Raw genomic sequence first — 11,612 nt, forward strand, 5'->3', positions numbered from 1 at the left:
GTGTTTATTGTGCTGAAGTTTCTCTCTCTCTCTCTCTCTCTCTCTCTCTCTCTCTCTCTCTGTGTGTGTGTGTGTGTGTGTTTATCAGCTAGTCAAGTTTTATTGCTTTAGCCAAAGGCCAAAACATGCAGTACAGAATACAGTATAATTAGAATAAAACTCCCAAATCCCAGATAAAAGTTATGAGGGAGGCAGAAGAGATTCCATTTAGAACAGAGTAATTTGGATTTTATTCATGCTTAAAATATTAAGTATGCTTATAATAAATATACGCTACTTACATTAAGAGAAACATAAAGATTGAAAGACAACTGGGTAAAAAAGAAATAAATGTTTCATTTTTGTTGCTATTCATTTATTGCAGCATCAGAGGTGGGAATGTGTTTTAATAAGAAATCTGGCAGACACACACACACACACACACACACACACAGAGTCCTATAGAACAGGCCTGTATATTCCAGTTGAACACACCTCACAGCCTTGTCAGCAAGCTGCTTGACTGACCTGTTTTCTTCAAGTCCCAGGCAGGCAGCAAAGACAAAAGGTTTATTGAGCCCCTGTTTGGCTGTCATACATGGCTGCTAGCTGTCTACCTGGATAGGCCACAAGTTGGACAGGCTAGCTATAAATATAGCAATACTATATAAAGAAAAAAAATCCATCTGACTTACAACTCATGGATAGGTATTTAGACCAAACTCCTAGCCCCCATCTTGTTCAAGATCTAGCTTTTTGCTCCAAAATCTGATGGAAACCCAAAACTGATCTGCTTCAGCTTTAATAATGCAATGTAAAATGCCACTGCAGGCGATTCCTATTTTCTAGAGTGATAAGTGTTGGACTTAAAACTTGATGTGCACGGGAGCCCTTTGCCTATGGATGGAGAGTGTCTTGCAGATCTTAGTGGAAAAGAATTCTTTGTGCTGCTTTGCATGCTGAAGGTTCCAGGGTCAATTCCTGGCATCCCTCAGTAGGGCTGGGAGACACCTCAATCTGAAACCCTTGAGAGCTGCTGGCTCAGAATAAATGTTGCAACTAACACATCCAGGACAAGTGCATGGAAGGTTGCCTGCCTACACCTGGATCTCTGGGATAAAGGTGGCAGAGCCCTCACTCTCTGACACAATGGATCTAGTTGTGTGAGTTTTATTAAACTACATCTCCAGGGTGTGACATAGCTGAGCTATGAGACTGCAAACCATCTGCCACACCGTGATGCCAGCCAGTGGAAAGCTGTTTCTCATCATATTTCAGGTGTAGAGGTCATTGAAGCCACAAGATGGCGGTAGTTAACTGCTCACCTGGTACATCTAAATTCCCAGTGGTAGCAAACCTGGAGTTCTTCCCCTCCCACACTCCCCAGGGATGACATGGGAAAAGATAGCGTTTTAGTCTTTCATGTTGACAAATCTAATGGCCGTGCTTCGTGGATGAAAACCTATGCTGCGACCTGCACACAGCTTACTTAAAATCCACTGGAATAAATAAGATTCTCAGTAGGCCAACTGTGTGCAAAATTGCAGCCTTACATTTGGTTTCAAAATGGCTCAACTGAAACTAACTGGGGAAGAGGAACGCCTTAAGCAAATTCCTCTAACTTGAATTTGCATGTAGGACTTTGCAAATGATTTTGTTTCAACATTCGCTGTTACTGAATTTCACTTGGCTTTCGTGGGCTGAGGAAGAAACAAGGAGAGCAATCTAGTCCCATTTGATCACGGCCAACACACATAGGGCTAAAAGGAGCTTGGATTCCTTTTCACCTGTATCATTGTCTGAACAAGAGTGGACATGTGTGGAAGTGACATGGCACAAAATAGGAGTGCTGAGTGCACTTCCCACATTCCCATTCAGTCCTCCAATTCTGCCTGGGTAACTTGCTAGTAGCATAAGGGAAAGGGAGATGGGGATATGAGATGCACACACAGAGCTACCATTCATCAGATTGCCTTGGTATAAATCTGGCAAGCTTCACATTCCTCCCAGAATCTACCAATGGGACGTGAAGTTTAAGATTTTAAAATAATCCTTCTAAGTCATATTTGAAAGCAAAATTGCAAGTTTTCAGAAATTCTGACATTTTACCAAATTTCAGTTTTAGAAAATGCAGAATGCAATTCTTTGAGTAATGTGAACTAGACTACCTACATGTCAGTGTGGTGTAGTGGTTAGTGTGTTGCTCTAGGACCTGGGAGGTCTGGGTTCAAATCCCCACTCAGCCATGGAGCTCACCAGGTATCCTTGGGCCAGTCCTAGCCTAGCCTACCTCACAGGGTTGTTGTGAGGATAAAATGAGGTGGAGGAAAGCTGTACACCACCTTGAGCTCCTTGGAGGAAAGATGGGATATTAAATGAATGAATGAATGAATGAATGTACCTACTAGAAATCTTATATAAAGTAACTTCTTCATGCCATCATCCTTTCTAGTGTTTATGTTTAAGTCTCAGGATTCTAGCTGTAGGATGTGTGGGGCTGAAATTAGCAAAATGGGGGAAAGAACTTCTATCCTACTAACTAGGACCCCAGTGGTTATGGTTTCCTACCCAATACTCTTTGCACATTTGGAGGCAGAAATGAGATGCTGTCCACAGGATGATGGAACGGTGAGTGATGTAGATTGAAGTTCCATGTTCACAGATTTATTTATTTATTTATTTATTGCATTTATATCCCACCTTTCTCCTGATAGTATACCATTGATTACAACTTGCTTTGGACAAACAAGTGGTGCATTTTGCCATCATGTCCCATTTAATTTCCCCGAGACATCTACTTGTCCACTTTGCAGACAGAATGCTAGATTACATGGGCCCTTGGCTGGGCTACATGTTGTTATTACAGCATGGTCTTCTTGACAAGTGTTTGGTAGAGAAACTGGAGGAAACAGGAACTCTCCAGGGTGCTGAAACATGCATAAAATAACCCACTATCCCGTTCATGAAAACAGATTCCTCTTCTTACCCAGACTTTAAAGTCTCTTCATATGATGTGTAATAACATCCACATCAAAGATGGCATGTATACTGCAACATATGAAATTTAATGTACGTTTATTTCACATAAACACAAGCACTCTCTTGGCAATGCTTTAGATTATTTGCATCAAGCAGGGGTACTAAATGGCTTATAAGATCTTAGCCAACGTAGCCTGGGAAATTTACTTTGGAAAGATACTGATAATTCTTTTTTAGAGCCTTAAGATCTCCCAGAACTACATTTCCCAGAGTTCCTTGAGAGAGGGAAATCGTAACAATTGATTTAAATTGAAATGTAGTCAAGCTTTTAGAGGGTTTCCATAACATGGATACAGATTGGGCATTAAGAATGGGAACATTCAGAAACCAGAATGTGCAGAATGTTCAACCTATTTGAACATTACGTCTTCTGAACTCAGGCTAGCTACATGTGAATGCAACTATTTCAGATAGCAATTAGAGAGAGAGAATAAGTAACAATGAACAAAATTTCATTAACAAATTTCCTTTTTTTCAGTATTTCAATAAAGGGTTATGAGTGATTCAATATAAAAGGTCAGTTTATTTCCCATGTCATCTATTTTGTTATGTACTGAATTCATTTTTAGAGTCCAAGCAGATGTTTAGTGTTTATGTTTAATACTCCAGTAAACATTGGACTGTGCCAGGACGCGTTCTGATTTGCTGTTATCCTTAGCTTTACTGTGGTAATAAGCTGTGTCCACAATTCCACATTTACAAAAAAAGTTATTTCAAACTTGAGTAACTGTTACAGCTTCAACATATTCTGGAAACTGGAGTTTTGTGAAATAACTGAGAGGCATTATAAAAATTCAAGAACACATACCAGCCAGGCAATGACACTCAAGGAGGGTATGAAGTAGGGCTGAAGCAGGGTGTAGCTTGGGGACAGGGGTTATGGCTTGGAGGGTGTTCCTGAGAACCAGACAGAGAGGTCCCCCATCCCTTCTACATACACCTGACAGCAAACACTGATGTAGTCAGAACAGCAGAATTTGGAGGCAGCAATGCTTTGGCATCCCAGTTTCTGGAAACCACAGGAGGGACGAGTGCTCTTGTGCTCAAATCCAGCTTGTGGGATTTCCCATAGGCATCTGGTTGGCTAGACCAGATGGGCCATTGGCCTGATCCAGCAAGCTCTTCCTATGTTCTTATCTACACACTCGGAGAAACCCAAAGGATGGCAGAAGCACACACCATCTTTAGGATGTTGACTGACCACTGTTGGAGGAGGAATGGAATGAAGTATCCTTGACAAGGGCATGGCTGGTTGGAATCCTGAGCTTTGGCATGTCCCACTTGTACTTTTAATTATCAGATCCTGTGGCAAAAAGCAAGTCAGGGGGGAGGCTGTCTTCTTCAGCATACTCAGTGTGTGAGCTTCTCTAAGGCATCTGGCTGCCTGTTATTTGAAGGCGGTGCTAGGCTTGATGGTTCTTGTGGTCTGACATTTTAAGATAACAATTCAGTTCTTACTTTGGTGCAGGACATAAACAGACACAATCCTGCTGACAAGGATGGTCCAGTTGCAGGAAGGAAGGAATTTACCTCTCATTAGGAAATATTTGCCTACAGTTTCTGTAAGTCCAACTTTGCTGCCACAGAGACCACTTGGGCATGGAGAGAGATGAGAGAGGCACCTGGCGGGGTTATTAGCAAACTTGGAGTTCATCCTTCTGCAGGGACTGGTTCATAATTACAGTCATTTTCTAGCTGTGCGATGAGTGTTTCATCAGGGCCTGCCTGGCTCTATCTCTCCAACCCTCATCAGTCACTAGAAGGGCTCTTTAAAGAGACAGCAGCTCCACCAGCAGCAGCCCTCTCCCTCTCCATTTCTTTCTGAACAGCTGTGCTTTAATTGGGAAGACATATTTGAACCTCTCAACTCACAGGAGGCAGGGATCGCTGCCTACCGCAAATTGTTTGCTCTTCTCCACAACTGTGTTGCCCAGCAGAGGAAAAATAAAGGGCACAATTCACCGAGAAGTTCTCCCACAAAAGCTCTGTTGAAATAAATGGAAGCACATCTGGTTCATTTCAGTGTGGATTGTGTCCAGTCTGATCTTCTTGTAAATCAGCTCCCAGTATTCGGTCTCACACTCCCAACATGCTGTCATATTCTAGCATGACCAAGACTCAGAACACAGGGCTGTCTTTATTCTCTGTGGTTCCCATTGAGGTCTGCGGCCTCAGCAGTGGCTAAGGTGGGGAATTGGCAAAATGACTGGCATCCATCTTCTCCCTCTGCCCATCAAGGCTTACTAGCTCTCAACAATATTTAGCATGCACACAGCACTTCTGTGTCCACATGAATCAGCCTTGTTAGGTAGGTTAGTACTATTAATCCCCATAGTTCAGGTGTGGGGAGCTGAGATTGTGTTTCCACAGAGTTTATTGCTGCAGTGAAATTTAAACTAAGGTCTTCCTACTTTGCAACTCAAGTCTCTAAGGCACTTTGCTACAGTAGCTCCTAGTGATAATGTGAATGGGGAGGACAGATAATAAGCCAGGAGCTTTTTGGACGGAAGCTGTTAGTTTTCCACCTTGTTAAAAATAAAATTAAAATTAAAAATCTACTACATAGGAAATCTTTATAGTGAGGGTAACTAACCTTTTTGGCTTGGGTCACATTTACACTTGGCCAGCGCAGATCAGCTGAGAAGGGTAATCACCCCCTCTCCCTCATGAAATGGCTGATATGATTACGTAGGCACTGTGCCCTGCACAACATTGTTTCTGCTTACCGTATTTTTGTTCCCCTTTTTGCCACTGCTCCTAAACTTGGTTGGTTCTTAGAGAGTGAAATGATTACCAGTATTTTTTTTCCACGAGGCCAGATCACACACCCCAAACTGGGGATTAGCCACCCCTGCTCTGTAGATCCACTGACTTGAGCAGTACTGCCTCCCACCATCCAAAGGAATTGTAAGAATCTTTTCTTAAAACTTTCCTATCATCTCATGGGAACAGATCATGTCCTGCACCCAGTCACCCGACTCTAGAGAAGGCTGTGTGCCTAGTGCCTGGGCTACTTCACACTTTGGGCACAAGCTTAGCATATATGGGCACAGTGGAGGCTGGTTAGTGGAGCACTGCTCCACTAACCTCCAGTCTATCATTAGCCAGCCCCCACCTGCCTGCCTTCTTACTAACAAACAGAATAGATACACTTGTCACTGACTTTGGCTCCGCCTGCCTCTGATCTCCCTTGTCTTCTGCCCTGCCAGCCCCCATTACATGGACATCTCAAAGAGCTGAGCCAGGGAGTTCTGCATGCGTTATCCCTTTGCAATGTGGGGTCTGCTGTTCTTCATGCATAGATTGATTCCTCTACACCAAAGCTGTGGTGTGAGCTTGGGCAAAGCCCAGATCCCTGCTCTGTAATATAAGACTCATGCTGACCTTGCTCACAAAAATCCTAATAGAACAGCAATACCGTATAGTTGACAAAGTACTTTGCATGTGGAATGGCACCATTCAGGAGTGCCAACTTGAATAAAATATTGTGCCCAGGTAAGCCCCGCCCCACATAATCACATGATGCAGTGCGTGCACACACACACACTCTCACCAATTGAATGGGAATGCCTATCAACTTTGTGGGGGCCCAGCCCCCTCAAATGTTTTATTGTGGGGTCTGAAGTCCCTACAGCCCCCGAGTTGGCTCCTATGGCACCATATAAAATGATCAGCTGTGCCAAACTGGCAAGCTGACGCCAATGTGGCTCTCTTCTCTTCTCAGTAACACAACTTCACATCTATAGAGTGTTTCAAGGACCTCACGTGAATGAGCTCAGTAATCCTTGCAACACCCTAGTAAGATTGGTCAGTGCTGTTAGTCCCATAATGCAGAGGGTTGCCCATAGCTAGTTAATTAACTTTGACATCATAAATGTGAATTTCTCATTTTGGAACCAGGCGTCTCTTGGTGTTTCCACAGCATTGTAGCAATTAGCAAGGCGCTGTGGCTCAAATGAGTAAAGGCAGCCAGCTCCCTCCTGCACATTTGTAAGATAAGCCTCTGGAAGCAGATCACAGGAGATCAATTCCAGTAAGGTCTGAATCCTTCATCTCCCTTTTAGGAACCAAGCCCTGGGCCCAAGGAGTTCCCCATCTATCTACAGCTAGTGTCCCAAGCAGTATAACCAAGGTAGCACTTCGTGGTGGTGTTGTTGTAGTTGTTGTTTAAAAAAAGGTGGGCTAAGGATCAAATTAATGTTGGAGTAGATGACTCTTGGGGTCCCTTCCAACTGTACAGTTCCATGTTTCTATGTTCATTGGCCTGGAAGCCTTCCCTTCTAATACCAAGATTAGAAGGCGCAGACTGTAGGTTCTTGGTTGTGAAGAAAAGGCGCTTGAAGCATAGGCAGAGTGGCATTCATCTTCATTATTAATTTGTATCATGGATGGCCAATGTAGTGCTATCCAACTGATGCTGAACTCCAACTTCCATCTGCCCCAGCCAGCATGGCTAATGGTCAGGAACGATGGGAGTTATAGTTCAACATCTGGAGGGCAGCGTGTTGGCTATCCCTGACTTATATGTTGCAGGGTCAAGATTCCTATTCAAAACTGTCTCAAATAAAGCTCTGCTTCAAGGCCATCTTGAACTTCCCCTTTATTTTAGACTATTGGACCCAAATTGCAGTGACTTGATGGGGAGGGGTAATAGTAGCAGGGGTCCCCCGCATATTCTAATTCACATGCTTGTGTGGCTGCAAATCCAGTGCTGAAAGGACAATCTGCAGTCAGCCCAGTTCAAATAGAGCCTGGTGTTTTTTCTTGCCGTTTTTACTTTTGGCAAGAGGTGGCGCGTGGAGAATAGGGGTGCAGGATTCGTGTCCAGGCCTTGATAGGAAGAAGCATCTCTCCCGCGTCTCAGATGGCTGCCCACATCTCGATCCGCAGCTGCCGCCCCGCAACCCTGAGCTTAATGAGCCTGCAGTAGGCACAGCACTCAACCTCTCCCCCCCCCCTTTTTTTCCCTTTCCCCCTAATCACCACCCTGAAATTCCAGGCTGCTGGCAGGCACAGCAAAAATTACTTTCTCCATTTTTTTTTTTTAAAAAGGGCAGGCGCCTGCCAAGAGAAACTCGGAATGGAGCAGAAGGCAGGGAGACTTGGGGAGCCTTAATGATGCTCCGCCAGAAATCCTGCCGGCAGCAGGGAAAGAAAGTAAAGAAACAAGCCAAGAGAGATGTTTGCAACTCCAAGCCTTGACCCGGCTAACAGCTTGCAGCTCCAAGGGTGTTAATCCCCACTCCCCAGTCTCTCAGCAGAGGAAATAGCAAGAGTTTGGAGGAGCCAGAAAGCAAGAGACAACCCTGCAACAAAACAAAGGGAGGCACTCTCCTCTGGGGGCAGATTTTGGGGCTCCCATTAAAGGTGGAAGGTAGAGCAGCCTGGCCAGCAACTTCTCCAGTGCAAACCCCACTGAATTGAGAGAGAATAGCTTTGAGTATGTGCAGGATATATTTTTTGCCTCCCTAAATCGCCAAGCAGCATGGCTGGATTTGGAATAAGCCCACGTTGAAAGTGCGATAGACACAATCTGTGCTGAAGTTATCCAGGGAGCCTTGAGAAGGAAAAGCTAGCACTTGAGCTAAGATCTCGTTAAGAATCAAGGAACCTCCAGGCCAAGTTAGTCCCTTACAGGAACTAAATGGATCTCTGCACAGCAGGGAGGCTAAACCAGCTTTAACCCAGAAATAAAGCCTGCAGATGTTGATATTGCTGTGGCACTCCTTGCAGAGAACCATTTCCTTTAACACATTCAACCCTGCACATTTGTACTACACCATTTCTAAAGGCAAAGGGCGGCTTGCACTTATTTCTGCCTAGATCTACAATCCCTGCCTTTTAATCCCGGCTGTATTGAGACTAGACACATTAAATGGAATTCATCCCAACTCTCATCAGCCCCAGCCAGCATGGCCAGTGATCGGGGATGATGGGAGTTGTAGTCAAATGGTTGGAGTACCACAGGTTCCCCACACCTACTATGCAGACTTAAAAGGCACTCAGTACGCTCAGAAGGTTTCTTATTCAATGTTTTAGTGTTACATTCCTAGCTTTGGCCCTCCTGTTGCAAACATGCCAGAGGCTCAGCGCTGCTGAATCTCCCCTCAAGGTCTCATTTAAATTCTTGGTTTGTGAAGCAACAGGCACCAGGGCTCACTTTTACCTTGTCTAAGGTTTGTTAGGGACTGGCTGCCATTTCACCATGGGGAAGGAAAAGGTGTTCTACATACCCAGGACTCTCTAGCCAGCTCACAGTTGTAGAGAGAAAGTTATCAGATAATGAGAATCCAGTGAATGCTAAGATAAATGTTACATTGCTAGATCAAATCAAGATCTACATAGCCTAGCTGTCTGTCTCTAAACAGTGGCTAGCCAGCTGCCTTTGGAAACTCTCAAGCAGGATGCAGAAGAGATCACCATTCCTCACTTGCCCTCAGCAGCTGGTAGTCAGATATGCTGACCCTGAACATGAGAGGTGCCATTCACCAATCACAGCTCATAGCTATCCACAGATCGTCCTATATAAATTAGTATACTCCCATTTTGAATACATGTGGGTTCCCTCTTCATGCTGTGAGCACCTTGTTTCCTATGCCAAGTAGGTAACACCCGCCCCAACTCAGGATAGGAGCCATTCAACTACACAGAATGAGGTGGTAAGAGTTCTGGACTGTACTACTTCAGACTGCAGGTCGAGGGGGCTGGGGGGGAAATACTCCCCCACTTAGAAAATAAGACTCCCTGCATGGAGAAAGCTAGCATGTCAATAACTTACAGTGCAGGCCTCTCCTGGCAGTGTTCCTGTTCTTCTTCCAAGGAGTTGCGTTGGTTGTCTTTGCATGGAGGAGCAATGGAAAATGAGCATCATCAGCACCTATAAACTGAAGTGCATCTCTGGACTCTACCACCTCATTCTGCTGTGTGCTTGGAAGCCAAAAAGCCATCAACACATTCCACAACATGTCTGCTACTGATTGCACAAACTTTAGTTTGTCCTGAATCTATAGTGTAATATAGACACTGAAAGTGTCTTTGGCCTGAACCTGGGCATAAAATGAAGCCCTGCCTAACTTGCACTGGTTCCCTACTGGGTGTCTCATCATCTCTCTCCAAATACACTCGAGAAGAGAGAGAGCACCATGTGGAAAGGGGAGGGAAGACTTGTGTTGAGTTTTCAGGAGGGTGGGAAATCAAATCTCCGAACAGCTCCGAATGACTGTCTGGAAGCTTCGAAAGCTGAGCTGGCAAGGGCAGGTGGTTGCACAGCTGCGCCATTTGGATCATGCGCTCTCATCAATATTCATGAGGCAGCCTGGCCAATCAGGAGAGTAGCTGTCATTAGTGAGCATCTGGCTAGTGAGGAGAGGTTTATTCTGTTTTTATTTTTTGAAGTGAACTTCTTTTGACATTTTGAGAATTTTCCTCTGTAGGTTTCAAAGTCCTCTTTGCCCACCCTCCACCTGCGCATTTGGCTTGATCCCTTTTGTGGCGCACAAGGCCCAAAAGCCCCCTGCAATGTAAAGCCATAACTAAGGAGAGGCAGAGGAGATGTGAAATTTGGGGGCGGTGGTGGAGGGCCTCCAGAGGTATCGCATCTCAATTTTTTAAAGTAATAATGAGTGCCTAGTCTGATATAGCCTCAGCCGCATGACTACTTCCTACAATGCTCCACTAACTTAAGACTCTAACAGAAGACAGCAAGACTGTGCCAGAAGTACTTGTGTCAGAAGTAGCACATCAGCAACCCCCTTGCACATGACCTTGGGTTCTTTTGGCACCAGAAGGGCATGAAAAGGAGCCATGCTGCAGCAGCAACTATGCAGCTGAAATAATATAGAGGAACTTAAATAGATACATAGCACTGTACTTATTGCTCAAAGCACTTCATGTACATGATATCATTAATCCTTAGCATCCCTAGTAAGGAAGGCCAGCATTATTATCCCTATGTTACAGGCAAAGAGGGCAGGCCAGTGAATAATACCATCTCTTAAATCTACTCGGTGAGTTCTTGACCAAGCTGAAATTTGAACTGGGGGACTTCTGTCTCTTACCTACTATGCTGTGCAGCCATGAATCATCAAGTTGAAATAGACTAGAAGTCCATTTGGGTGTAAATCCCTACAAAACAAATTCATGTATCCAGCAACAGCCCAAACACCAACATCAACGTAATCCAAAATACCACGTGCCACAAGCAGAGGCCAAGTTCATGACAGAAAACAGCTTACTAAGCAAATTATGGCTGGTTGGGGCTGATGGGAATTGGAATTCAACAACATCTAGACAGCCACAGATCCCCGAAAGCTGCTACAAGATTTTTAAAAATCCCAGATTCATGACCTATCCAACTTGCCAGTAAAACCTTTTCTTACCTCCAGATATATCAGTCTTTCAGCCAAGGAAACATATCCATGCCAAGTGAAAACTAACTGACAGATCACCCCATCACCAAAACACTCTCCTGTTTGCCCCAATATCATAAGAGACATTCCCTGTTTCTATATTCAGGGCTGCCCATTTTTTATGCCTTTCGTGAAAGGTTAACCAAAACCTTACCAGGGACACTGGAGTCTCCAATGTCTCCTAAA

This window comes from Podarcis pityusensis, assembly GCF_964106645.2.
Source record: "Podarcis pityusensis genome assembly, chromosome: 13".
In the NCBI taxonomy this organism is placed as follows: Eukaryota; Metazoa; Chordata; class Lepidosauria; order Squamata; family Lacertidae; genus Podarcis; species Podarcis pityusensis.